The sequence below is a fragment of the Acomys minous genome (assembly GCF_964271855.1).
Source record: "Acomys minous genome assembly, chromosome: 5".
NCBI classification, from domain to species: Eukaryota; Metazoa; Chordata; class Mammalia; order Rodentia; family Muridae; genus Acomys; species Acomys minous.
The window spans coordinates 16,250,305-16,262,344 of NC_140494.1; the positions used below are offsets into that span (position 1 = coordinate 16,250,305).

At 42.2% G+C, this 12,040-nt stretch overlaps 1 protein-coding gene across 2 annotated transcripts in view; it reads left to right on the top strand.

Annotated features, from left to right (window-relative positions):
• The first annotated feature begins 1,019 nt into the window (after positions 1-1,019).
• The window catches only part of PTER (phosphotriesterase related), a 61,362-nt gene continuing 50,341 nt past the window's right edge, over positions 1,020-12,040 (top strand). Inside the window, exon 1 of one of the 2 annotated variants that reach the window (XM_084782998.1) lies at positions 1,020-1,154. The gene's annotated coding sequence lies outside the window, so the exon portion shown is untranslated. The remainder of the gene's footprint in view (positions 1,155-12,040) is intronic. The other variant, XM_084782997.1, reaches the window with a different exon arrangement.

Consider the following 12,040-nt stretch of genomic DNA (forward strand, 5'->3'; position numbering starts at 1 on the left):
AAAGTGGTTTGCCCGTCCAGTCAGGTTGCCCTGAAGTCTACCCCATGACCCATATAGTGGAAGGAAATGTGATAAAAAACCGTTTTCACACACATAAATAAATAAATTAAATGTAACAATTGTAAACAAATAAAAACCTATTTTTTAAAACTTAAGCACAAAACACTGCTTTTAAAGCATAACACAGCTGCCTTCACCACGCACCAACTGTTAGCACTAAACCTCTGTTTTCCTTAGAAATGACTACTCCAGGTTCTTCCTCTTTTCCTCGGGTTTCAGAGTGAAATGAACAGGTAGTTCAATGCAGAAAGGTATTGCTCTGTATTGCGACAGTGGCTTCTAGGGCCATGTTTTACATATTTATGTACCAAGCATGTTACAGTGACATTAAGTACCAGAGCTGCCTCCAGTGCTCTAGTATAGCACTCTGATTTTATTTTATTTTATTTTTTATTCTCATTTTTGTGTTGATTTTAAATGCAGCCTGCAAAGTCCAGGAAAACAAAAAACAAAGACCAACAACAAATGAAAACCTCAGCAAGGTATACAAAACCCGAGCTCTGTGTGTTAAGCTTGGGGAGCTAAGGCGCAGCGTGACACGGGATTGGCAGTGCTCTGATATGTCTTGGGGGACCCAGAAAAAAATTACTCAAGGAGTCCATCTTTCAGGCTGTTTTACGGAGAATTGAGGCCTGGGGGAAATCTTGCAGCTTCCTTTCCCCTTGGGGATCTCCCATCAGCTGAGCCAAAGAGAAACGGAACAAATAGGGTGTAGAGTGGGTGGGCTGCTAGCCTAGCCTCTGAGAGCTGCTACTCAGCAGCAAGCTTAAGGCAGGCACGCGAAAAGGCCCTCCAGCTGATGAGAGCCCAACCTAGACCTAAAGGTCTGTCCTTCCAGAAGCCTAGTGGGCGTGGTCTCAGGGCTGACATAGATAGCTAGGAGTGGCTTTGGGCTGGGGTGGGCGTGACTTAGGGTTAGTGGGCGGGGAAAAGGCTAGAGAAAAAACACTGCGGGAGGGTTGGAGGTGGGGGAGACAACTGAAAGGGAGGGGAAGAAAACGGACCCAGTTCAAGTTCCTAGGGGAGAAGGCGGCGCAAGACGGGAGAAAGAAATCCCCGGAGCTGGTGAAGGAGCTGTGGGCCCGGTAGGAAAGGTGGGGATCTAGGCCTGTAAATCCGGGCTCCCCCTGCAAGGAGCCACGTGGAGCCCCACCCTGGGCTAGGGAAAGCTGCTGCTTGGTGCCCTCACTACCTTTCTCAGTCCCCCGGGAGATTGCAAAGACTGGGGCCTGGCTTCTGGAGCTTGGGCCTTGTGGAGCTGGCCTGGGCTCTGAGGGCCAAAGTCTGACTTGAAAGCTCACGAGCCTGGGCTTCCTGTCCTGGTGCTTTACTTGCTCTGCTCAGCCTGTCTGCTGGGCTTTGGGGGCCTGTTGGGGCAGCTGTGGCTGGGAAAGACAGGAAATGAAAGGAGGCCTCTGTTCCCTGCTCAGGTTTCTTTAACAAGCATTGACATCAGAACCCTCAGCCTGGAGCCTTTAACCTTCTTGTGGCTCTGTTAAAACACTCCGGTCTCCTTAGATCTCTGAGCAAAGTTTGTACAGCCCTGATACTGAGCGGTGGCTGTAAAGATGCGTAGGATATTGTGATACCGGCCAGCGAGGACATCTTCCAATCTCCGCCGACATGGAGGAGACTCACAGGCATTTAATATTTGTCCTTATGGATACTGCATTGCTACAGAGAAGGATTAAAAAGAGTCCAGGGACTAGACATCCCACTTGCCCCCCCGCCACGTCCCTTTTTCATAGAAGGTATGTTCAGCAGTTATCCTTGAGGCCTTGTGCCGTTCTAGAAATAGTCAACTCCCTTCAAAAAAAGAAAGAAAAAAGGAAGGAAAGAAGAGAGAGAGAGAGAGAGAGAGAGAGAGAGAAGGAAAAACCACAGTGCACACTGAAAAGAAACAGCAGGCTATTTCTGCCTGTCGATGGGTCAGATAACTATTTTCAAAATGATAATTTGAATACCAGATTCACCAAGTGTGTCGTTAAGAAGTTATGTTTTCATTTGTGGAAGTGGATGGTACTTTAGAGTTATAAAAGTTACTAAAACACATTATATGTAGTTTTTGAAATAAAAGAGAAGACAGATTTTATTTCTGTTCCTGGATTCTGAATCCTAGGGCTACCCAAGTACTTTTTTTTTCTCCACCTTTGATGAAAGTTAGCTGCTGCGTGGTACCTGAATTCTATACTCAAATCTATCTCGCACCTTGCCAGGTATTTCCATGATTTGGGTGAGTGACAGAACGTTCAAGCCATACTTCTGGAAGGTGTTAGAGGGCAGAGTGTGCGTGTGTGTGTCTGTTTTTCTGTCTCCAAAGCCTGTGCCATTATCCCTTAGGCTATCTCTACCTCCTGTATTATAGGCCTGTCCCACCTCCAACATGTACATCCTGAGGCAGCATAAAAATCACTCTGGTGGCCTGGCTTGGTGGCATACACCTGGATCAGCTGCTCAAGGAGATTTCAAGTCGCAAGCCAGCTTGGGCTACAGAGTAAGAACCTGTGTCAAAGTAGGAAAATCAAAAGGGGCTGGGGCTGAAGCTCAGAGGCACAGCGTCTGCCTAGCATACCCAAGGCCCTGTGCCCAGCCCCCCAGAATAAAAAATAGAACTTTAACCTATGAGCTTTGTACAGGTTCCTTATCTTTCCTAGGCACATAAAAGCCGTTGAGTTCTGTGTCTTTACTCAACCTAATAATCTATGGGTTTATGAAAATAAAATACTGCTTTTAGCTAATTATATGTTGGTTACATCTGGTGTTGAAATTGCAAGGTGGCCAGGGAGGGTTACTCTATTCAATCAGTAAATATGTACTCTGTGCCTGTGTCTGTACACACACACACACACACACACACACACACACACACACACACACACACGGACTGTAATGAGAGCAGGACAAATACAGACACTAGGTTCTTGAGTTTATATTCTGTTTCGAAGTGAAGAAGCCAACAAACAGATTAATAATATACAGATCCAACCTGTAAGTAGGGGGCTGGGGTGGACAGTGGTGGAGAACATGCACTTTGCGTTTGGTGATGGAGATGTCTCACCAATTTAGGTTCTGATGTGGAAAGATGAGAAGGTCCCTTTCACTGGGACCTACAAGGGCCAGGAAGGCAGGAAGGAATTGGTATTTTCGAGGAACTTCTGGAAGGTTTCACTGTCTGGTTGAAGATTAAGTTGGGGATCTGGGTGGGAGCAGGGTGTGTAGGGATTTGGGCCATCTGGAAAGGTCTGTGGCTTTCAGTGTTCTTCATGTCACAGGGGAGTGACATGAAAGTGGGTGTGATGAAACCCAAATGCAAGCTGAAGATGGGTCTGGTGAAGTCAGTGCCAGCAGCGGAGGCAGGGAAAGCAAAGTTGTCAATGTCACATAATTAGTGCATTTTCCTGATGTTTATTGTCACCCTTCAGTGCCCTCAATTGACTTAGTATTCATTCTTCCTTTCCCTCCGCATTACTAATTCCCATATAGCACACTGGTTTTTTTTTTTAAATTTATTTATAACCTTGTTATTTATTCCCTCTGTTAAGAATGTCTTGTTCTTGAGGACTGAAGTGTTTGTGAGAGACAAGATCTCTCCATGTAGCCCCTGGTGTTTGGTACTCCACCATGTAGCCCCAGCTGGCCTCAATCGTGAGTCTCCTTCCTGTGTTTTTGTGAGGTGAGATTTCAGGTGTGTGTTAGTCACCACAGCTAGCTGAGGGACTGGGGCTTTGGCCAGTTGCCTTTACTGCTGTTTCTTCATGGCTGGTGCTGAGCCGTATGCTAATTAGGCTCTTTAAGTATTTACTGAATGAGCACATCTGTTGAGCACTTTAGATCTTGATTCCATTGAAGTTGCTATTGAGTGTGGTTGTGAAAGATAAGGGGGAAAAAATTAAAGAGGACTCTCAGTTTGCTACCTTGAAGACTGAGTAGATGTCTAGGCTAGTAATGATTTAAAAAAGTGGGATCAATTGGGGAAAAGACAGAAGGGAAGTTCTGCGGTTTATATTAAGCCTGTAATTTGTAGGTTTTATGTTGTTGTTGTTTTGTTTTCCTTTTCTCGTTGATCAAATACCTGGCAAGAAGCAATTTGAAGTCAGAGGCTTATTTTTTTTTTCTTTTTGGCTCACGGTTTGATGGTGCATTCCATCACAACAGAGAAGGCATGACAGCAAGAATATGGTTATACCGTGGCCACGGTCAGGAAGTAGAGAATGCTGGCACTCTGCTAGCTTTCCCCTTTTTCCATTCATCCAGTCTGGGGTCCTAGTCCATGAGATTCTGCCATCTACACTCAAGGGCAGGCTCTCCCACCAGCTGCTTCTCCTGGAGCTAGATGAACTGAAAGAGATGAATTGAGCTCCCTGTTACTGTGAGAATTACTTAATGTTATTGTTGTGGTGAGACAAAGTGCAAAAAGCAACTCAAGGGAAGCTGGGCCTCTTTTGGCTCATGGTTTAGGATACTTTGTATCACGGTGAGAAGCCAATGGAGGCAGGAGCCTGAGGCGGCTGGTCCCATTGCAACTACAATCAGGAAGGAGAACACCATGAATGCCGATGCTCAGGAAGCACCCCAGCCAAGGAAGTGGTCCTCAAAGTAATCCCTTACAAGTATGGCCAACAGCTGATCAGATCAAGGTAATCCCTCGCCAGTGTGTCTGGAGCCCTGTCTTCTAAGGTTGTCACATTGACAACCAACATGAGCCATCACATAGTGTTAGACACTTGAAGTTGCCTAGAAATACATTTTTGTTGTCTTTCGTCTCTAAGACTTGAGAATTTGTTGTTGCGTGTTCGCCTAGATAGTCCTGCCTTGCAGACTCCAGGAGGTCTGAGCCCCATGCATCCAGGAATTTCTGTGTTCATTTCACCAGATACCCAGAGAGCCTCGTGGAAGGTGCTGTGCAAGGCTTTTCTTATGACTAATGTTCATTTCCTCGTTGGGGGGATGACAGGTACACTGGTTCCCACAGTACCCGAGTCAGCTTCATGGTCTTAAACAAAGCTGGAAAAAATAGCACTTAGATGCTTAATTATATCTGCAAGCACAGCCAGGATTGAAGTTAATATACATATGGACTCAATACTCAGAAAGGGTGGAAATCAAGGCTTCCATTTTTATTTGGAAACACATACACACATGTTTGTATATATACATATACATACACATGCATGCATATAAAATGTTTAGCATGCTGCCAAGCTTTCCAATACGGAAGAGTGATCATGGATGAGCTGTGAAGAGACAATTCTTCCCAAATGTGTTTATCACTGGATGCATTTCCAAAACTCATTTGTCACCAAAGGACATTTGAAATGAATCGTGTGTACGTACCATGGACTAATATATTTTTTTCCATGCAGCTTAAAGGGCGCTTACAATATGACTTCCTGACTATCTTACTTAGATATGAGAGCATCAGATCTGGGCTTTGCTCCCTGAATCCTATAGGCATTGTGGTCTCTTTGACTGTGACTTAAACAGAAGTGAAGAAAGAACATTTTGCTTCGGGCAGAGCCTGGCTGCATTCCAAGGGGCGCCAGCTATAAATCCAGCCTCCCTGGAGGTCAAACATCAACGCCCCCCCTTCTTCTACTCCAACGAGTGATATGATGATGATAAATTGCTTGGACGTGACTGCCCCCCCAAGCACTGGTGTGATGAATTATGTTGTTCAGGGCATGACCAAAGACTCTCTATTGTCAATCTGTGGTATTCAGTATTGACAGTATTCATAAATAGCCTTCTGCCAATTTTGATCTCTGCTTTGCATATTAAATTCCCAGCCTACAGGCCATGGCTCCTGGTTCTTGGGCAGCTCTGTTTCCTACAGAGTTCATGTAGATAATCAGCGTTCTGCTTCTTTTTTATTTCTTCTGCTCCCTCCTCATTAAGATGGTGTGAGGTATGCTCAGTTACACGCAGTAAACACTGTCTTACTTCACAGAAACTGTTAAAATAATAATTATTTGTCCTTTTCACTAAATCTGTAGTAATAACAGCTTATCCTACAGTGGCTTAATTGGGTAATTATTTGGTGTTTAGAAAGCATTTTGAACAGAATATTGGTAAATATTATTGTTAATTTGATGTTCTTTTGTGTAATTAAAAGCCCATGCCTCCACAAAATCTCCAGTGTACTGAGAGTCAACTAAGATGTCTATTCTGAAAAAAAAAAAAAAGAAGAAGATGTCTATTCTGATGTCGCTCACTTTTAACCAGACTTTGTGTGCATTGATCTTTAAGGTGTCCTCAGTATTTTTGTGAACTCCCCAACCTGTCTCCTGCTTGCTCCAGCCACACACCTAAATGTCCTCCCTATGACACAGCTCACGTATCTGAAAAGTCAGATGCATCCAGGGTTGTTCTGTAATGGCTAGAGCCCGCACCCCAGTCCAGGGCCAGTTCACAGCGTACCACTGCGACGTTCATTGTGTGATATCTATTTAACTTTTCGATTAGCTTCCTGGCTTATTTGCTCTAAGACCAGGCCTTTAATTGTCACCTGATATCATCAAGATCTGTCACGTTGTGTTATGTGGAGTTCCCAGTGTCTGGCCTGCCTTTCCTACAGATTCATCACTCCGTTTATAGAGTCCTGAACCTCCAGGCGCAGCTAAAGGACATTTCTGTAGCTTAGATTACTGGACTACATTTGTTTGGTCTACCATAACAAAATACCACAAACTGAAGGACTTAAAAAACAGAAACAGATTTTTCTCACAGTCAAGAGATTAGGAGCTCAAGCTCAAAGTGTCATCTGGGTTGTCTTCTCCGGAGACCCCTCTCTTTGGCTGGCCGATGGCCATCTTCTTCCTGTGTCTGTACTTTACCCCTCCCCCTTTGTGTGCCTGGCTTCTAATCTCCTCTTCTTATGAAACCCTCAGTCCTGTTGGGTTAGCAGCGCCCTCTTGGCAACCTCATTTGACAAAGGTGCTCTGTAAGACCCTTTCAACAAGCAGTCTTCTTCTGAGGTGATGCTGGTTGTGAATTCAAAGGCGTGGATTGTGGAGGACAGAATAATTCCAGAATCCTGTGGTAATGGTTTCTTGAAATGGCAACTTTTATAGCAATTTTCTTTATCAAATGTGAGCTGCTAAGTGATGAATGCAAGTCCCTGGAGTCTGCTTTATTCAAGAAGTTCTCTTGGATATTATTTGAAAAGAAACTTTAGGCCTGTGCCTTAATATTGAAATGATTAGATGAAAGTGAAGCAACATAATTTAGTAAATTAGGCAGAATTTACTAGACAGCCAAATATGCATACAGAGCCAGCTCTATACCTTACTGTCTGAACTGCAGCCGTTTCAAATATTTCCTTAGTAATTTGCAAACATTTTTTTTAATCCAAGAATTTTCTGTAAGTCAAAATGCGCTGTTGGCTGTATAGTAAATTCTATGCCAGGTTGAGCTAAAAATAGGTAAGTAAATAAATAGAAAACCAAAAAGAGGTGAGAGGAAACATGATTATATGTGGCCTCCAGTGATACAAGATTTGATGCTTAAACCTGAATGAGATGAGGTTTATTTACATGCATATGTTAGGCAATTCTTATGTAAGAAGAGTGGGTTTAGTTTTATGATTGTCACTTTTCGTTTTCAGCTTGGTTGAATTTGGCATAACCTAGTAGACACACATGTAGGGTTTTTCTTCTCTGAGGGGATTCCTGAAGAGGTTTAAAGGAGGAGGAGTCACCCTGGGTGTGGGCAGCACACCCATGAGATCATGGGCTGGGGTCCTGGACTGACTGAAAACAGGAAAAGTGAATTGAACACCAGCGTTTGTCTTTCTCTGCGTCCCAGCTGTGATGCGTGGCGACCAGGCGCTTCTTGCTTCTACTGACATGCTGTCAGCACTATAATGAACTGTACCCTCAAACCAGGAGGTTCTCCCTCCTTTTTGTGGCTTCTGGTCGGGTCACAACAAGCAAGAGTATAACTAATGCCAACTCCACCCAGAAAGTACTGCTGAAACCCCCATGCAGGAAGGCTGCAAGGATGCCTTTCCTAGCTAAGTGTGTTTATTTCTTAACATATGCTGTGTCTATTACTTCCACAACTCACATTTTTCTTTTTTTAAAAATATTGTTTATTAATTTATTCATATTACATCTCAATTGTTATCCCATAACTCACACTTTTCTACTAGTTCCCTAGAGCCTTGGGATGTAGTTTCTTGAAGTCAGGCCTTCACTTGGGGCCTGCGCGTTCACCACCACACCAACCACTGAGCTTCCTGGCCCACGCTGTGTCTGAAAAACTGCCCTGTGCTGTAGCAAGATCAGTCTTAGGAGCTGACATTAGGCAGGGGTGCTCTTCAGAGGGGTGAGTTTTCCGAAGCCGGGTCCCCGGCATGTCCCATTTCTCGTGCCAGATGTAGGCTTCCATTGCTTTCTGTGCTGCTTTGACCCTGACTATCACTCAGCCAAGCACGTTTTCAAGGGTGGTCTTCTTTCTCCTCTGTAGTAAGAATCTTGTAGCAACTCGGTCCCTCAGGAGGGGCAGCAACTCCTGTTTCAAACACTGACGTCGCGGAGACTTTGCTGAGGCAGAAGGGGAAGTCTCTTCTTACTCTCAGTGTTATAATGTCTGCCTTACTCTTCCTTCATGTCTCCACAGCAGGATCTTTCCACTTTTATTTATAAATGTATAGACAGAGGAAAATACCTCAAAAATAACAGTTCCAGGTGTAAAATGCTCTTCTTGAAGAGTCGATGGCTTTCTGTCAGTCTACTAGATTTCTTTTCAGTGTTACACTTATGCCGTATATAAGAGCATCCTTGATTTTGTTATATTAGGGATTTTCATGAGCCTATGCAACTACTTTTTCTTTCTATAGTATGGCTAAAAACTATATGGAATTTTTCAATGTATCATTGAAAAATATAATGCAATATAATAAATAGCATTGAAAGGCAGGTACTCACGTGTGCGTGTGTGAATGTTTCCATTTTGTTACATTTTTGTTTGTAGCACCTTAGCAAAAAATAAAAGTTTATATTATTTATTTCTTTTAATGCAATAGCTTCACAGCATTTTTTAAAATTTTGTTTGATTTCGTTTTTAGTGCTGGAAATCAAGTCCCGGACTGTGGCTACCAGTGTGCTCTACTCCCACTCTCAGACATTAAGGAGAATTCTTACATGTTGTTACTGTGCCGAGAGTGATGGACAAATCTTTGGAGTTTTAGTCTATAAATATTACAAAGCTTGATAAGTAACTGCACTGTGTCTGACAATAATATCTTAATCCATATTCTTTAAACCATATATTATATTTACATCTTTAAACCAACATCATTTAAAATAATGTCCACAATTATAGGATCAATAAACAGGTCTGAGAGTAGAAATTGGATAATAGCTTTCTCTGCCTCGCTAGAAGTCAAGATTATATTTCTGATGAGTTAGGGGCAGTGTTAGTACTTAGTTCTGTAACGAGCTTGAGAATGAATCTTATAAAATGTTGTAGACATGTTGACAGTCTTTTAATTTTCACAAACAATGTTAAGTTTTACCCATTCCAATGAAACTTGGTTAGTTGTCCAATCATCTGCAAGAGAATTTGTTATTCCTATATGCTGTTTTTCAGCGAACCCACTATTTAACTTCAGCTTTACCCTAACATACATAAAATTGAAACACAATTGTGTTTACTATATGTCATCCTGGAACAGAATAAAATAAATACTTGATTGAAACATTTTTAAATGCCCATGTAACGTCAGTTCATGCCAGCCATAAGAAATATATCAAATATTTAACAATACCCAAGTTAACAATACCCAAGTGGATTACTGTTTTGACTTTTTGAAACTGTACCTCTCTGTCCAATAAATAATAAAACATTTGGTTGTTTGCCAGCAAATCTTCAGACTAGTTTCTGTGTTTCTACTGTAATGCTTAGAAATTGCTGTTAAACTATATTCACATGCCCATACACATGTATGGTCATAACTCATGTATCACTTTCACAGTTACTTGGGAAATAATAGTGTTGAGTTGCTTCACTGGAATGTCTTATTTGAGGGCTAATGATGCTGTCATTATATGTACTATACTTCTCTTTTATGAACAGTATAAGGCATAACAAATACTTAACAGTCTGGGACTTCTGGGCTGTAAAGTCATTTGATTTCATTCATCTGTTAGTAGCAATATGTGGTTTATAGTAACTCGAAAGAAACCACATACTGTAAAAGGAGAATTTTAGGGAAAGGCATCAGTAGGCTTCATAGAAGGTTTACAAATGTCTGTTGCATCTGTATCTATCCCTGCCCCTCCTCACTATGTAGCCCTGGCTGACTGGAACTCTCTATGAAGCAGGCTGACCTCAAATTCAAAGAGGTCTGTGTGCCTCTCTGCCTCCTGGGTGCTGGGATTAAAGGCACAGGCCATCACATCTGGCAGTACTGCATTTGCCATTCTCTTAAAATCCAAATCTTGAACTTGGAGACAAGCTGTGGAACCCACATACGGAAGACACTTTAGGGATCACCTCATTCAACTCTTTTATTTTGTTAGTGAGAAACCTGAGGTTCACAGACTGATTTGCCCAAGGGCACAGAGTAACATCCTTTGTGATATTTATGGTGTTGGTACCATTCTAGCTTTTATTCCTCTTGGGGAAATCATGATGTATTCACAAAGCCATCATTCTTCCAATCTGTGTCCATTTTCTCATATTGATTGGTTGTGCTAGCTAGTTTTATTTCAACTTGACGCCATCTAGAGACACCCGAGAGGTGGGAGCCTCAATCGGGGAAAAAAAAATGTTTTCATAAGAGTAGGCTGTAGGCAAGCAAGCCTGTAGGGCATTTTCTTAATTAGTAATTGATGCCAGAGGGCCCAGCCCATTGTGAGTGGAACCATTCCTGAGCTGATGGTCTTAGGTTCTATAAGAGAGCAGGCTGAGCAAGCCATGAGGAGCAAGCCAGTAAACAGCACTCTTCCATGGCCTCTGCTCCAGAACCTAACTCCAGTTTCTGCCCTCTTTGAGTTTCTGTCCTGACTTCCTTTGATGATGATGTGGAAGTGTAAGACAAATAACTCTTTCTCTCCCAAGTTGCTTTGGTCATGGTGTTTCATTACAGGTATGGAAAACCTAACTAAGTTAGGTTAGTATAACCTATAAGTAAGTTAGTATAACAACTTGAAAGTAGCTTTTGGTAACATCCAAGATATTTTATAACTATCATTGAATAATGTGTTTTATACTATTATTTGCTGAATTGGAAAACTCATTTAATAAATCAGGAATTACTTCCATTGTTTTCAGGATTCTTCAATATTATACATAATAAGTATGATGTCTGCTCTTACATCAAATAGGCAAGGTTTTTTAAGCATCCTACATTCTTGATCCTAAAAGTTATTTGTTATGTGTGTGTATCTGTGGGTGTGAACATCTTGCATGTGGATATCAGAGAACAGCTTTCAACAATCAGTTCCACCTTACCATGTGGATCCTGGGCGTCGAACTCAGGTCCCCAGGCTTGGCAGCAAGCACCTTTACCCACTTATCCATCTCACTAGTCCCCCAAATTACTGATTCTTTTAAACCTGTGATCATATCTAAAAATAGAACAAATGAAGGAAACTGATAACCAAATGTAATAAAAGGCACATTTTTATACTAGCAGCACATCATGGGCAATTCATGAGATGACTTTAGTGGAAAGAATAAGCCAGGAAATGAGATCTAATTTCATAGGACAAGAACCCAAAGCAGGCTAGAGTGGCAAGGGCTATAAAGACTTTACCTACGAAGGTAAAAATAACTTCAAAGGAAGGACAGCTAATTCTGTTTATGTAATCGGTTTATATTGCTCCACAGCTTGTTGGTAAAAGTAGCTTTGAGTACTTAGAGGATATATCTTTATCCGTCCTGTGTTCCAATTAAAAAAGTGTTATTGCTTCTTTTTGGAAACTAGAGCCTTGGAGTAATTCTGAGGTCTTCCTGGTGTTCACAGTCCCTGAAA